Consider the following 1,870-nt stretch of genomic DNA (forward strand, 5'->3'; position numbering starts at 1 on the left):
GGCAGCGCTGGGTGGGAGCAGACACTGGGACTGGGCAGCGCTGGGTGGGAGCAGACACTGGGACTGGGCAGCGCTGGGTGGGAGCAGACACTGGGACTGGGCAGCGCTGGGTGGGAGCAGACACTGGGACTGGGCAGCGCTGGGTGGGAGCAGACACTGGGACTGGGCAGCGCTGGGTGGGAGCAGACACTGGGACTGGGCAGCGCTGGGTGGGAGCAGACAGCGTTGGCTGAAAGCTCAGACAGCAAGTCTGTAAAGCGTACAATCTGTCCCAGGCCTGTTGTTAAACCCGCCTACATGCAAGTTCCTATTGGGTGTGCTAGTTGTCACTTTTCCATACACCGCCTCCTATTGGCTGTGCAAAGCAGCCCTCAGAAAGGGGGCGTTTCCCAGGTTTGGGCCCTCTCTGAACCTCTAGGGTATTTGGGGCGTTGTGTCGGTGAGGCCGCAAGTGACATGCAGTGTGTATGTTGCAGACGAGTCAGTTCTCGGCTGCCGCCTCTCACCGTGTCGAGTCTCCGTTTCCTCTGAGTCCCGGCCCCGCTCTCCTCCGCCAGCAACCTACAGCAGCGCGGGCGCCCCGATACTCTACTCTCGCGAGAACAACATAGGCGGGGCAGGCCCCTACCTCGTGACGTGCAGAACTTCCAGCTGACTGTCAGGGGATCGAGGAGGGACTAGGCACTGACAACTCGCTGGGCGGGGTCATGATGACTGACAAGAATGCGACTGGGCGGCGTTAAGAGACCTGACTGACAGCGGAGGTCGTGGTATGTGGTGACTGGCTGCGTACGGGAATTTTTGGTGCGAATAGATACAGAGCGGTCTCTGCAGGACGTGCCGCGTTACTGCATGTGTGTTATGTAAATGGAGTCTAGCACTCGCTGTGATCCACGATTAAAACCGGTTCTGAGAAAAAGGGTCAGTGTTATACATAGCAACTAGCTAGATCACAAAGTGTCAGTGTTATACATAGCAACCAGCTAGATCACAAAGTGTCAGTGTTATACATAGCAACCAGCTAGATCACAAAGTGTCAGTGTTATACATAGCAACCATTTAGATCACAAAGTGTCAGTGTTATACATAGCAACCAGCTATATCACAAAGGGTCAGAGTTATACATAGCAACCAGCTCGATCACAAAGTGTCAGTGTTATACATAGCAACCAGCTGGATCACAAAGGGTCAGAGTTATACATAGCAACCAGCTATATCACAAAGTGTCAGTGTTATACATAGCAACCAGCTATATCACAAAGGGTCAGAGTTATACATAGCAACCAGCTATATCAAAGTGTCAGTGTTATACATAGCAACCAGCTAGATCACAAAGTGTCAGTGTTATACATAGCAACCAGCTGGATCACAAAATGTCAGTGTTATACATAGCAACCAGCTAGATCACAAAGTATCAGTGTTATACATAGCAACCAGCTGGATCACAAAGTGTCAGTGTTATACATAGCAACCAGCTATAGCACAAAGTGTCAGTGTTATACATAGCAACCAGCTATATCACAAAGTGTCAGTGTTATACATAGCAACCAGCTATATCACAAAGGGTCAGAGTTATTCATAGTAACCAGCTATATCACAAAGTGTCAGTGTTATACATAGCAAAGTGTCAGTGTTATACATAGCAACCAGCTAGATCACAAAGGGTCAGTTATACATAGCAACCAGCTATAGCACAAAGGGTCAGAGTTATACATAGCAACCAGCTATATCAAAGTGTCAGTGTTATACATAGCAACCAGCTAGATCACAAAGTGTCAGTGTTATACATAGCAACCAGCTAGATCACAAAGTGTCAGTGTTATACATAGCAACCAGCTGGATCACAAAGTGTCAGTGTTATACATAGCAA

At 49.0% G+C, this 1,870-nt stretch overlaps 1 protein-coding gene across 1 annotated transcript in view; it reads right to left on the reverse strand.

The window, feature by feature from the left end:
- Positions 1-701, reverse strand: part of ATF7 (activating transcription factor 7) — an 87,907-nt gene extending 87,206 nt beyond the window's left edge. Inside the window, exon 1 of the mRNA XM_075851869.1 lies at positions 507-701. The gene's annotated coding sequence lies outside the window, so the exon portion shown is untranslated. The remainder of the gene's footprint in view (positions 1-506) is intronic.
- Between the last annotated feature and the right edge of the window lie 1,169 nt (positions 702-1,870).

This window comes from Rhinoderma darwinii, chromosome 2 (genome assembly GCF_050947455.1).
Source record: "Rhinoderma darwinii isolate aRhiDar2 chromosome 2, aRhiDar2.hap1, whole genome shotgun sequence".
In the NCBI taxonomy this organism is placed as follows: domain Eukaryota; kingdom Metazoa; phylum Chordata; class Amphibia; order Anura; family Rhinodermatidae; genus Rhinoderma; species Rhinoderma darwinii.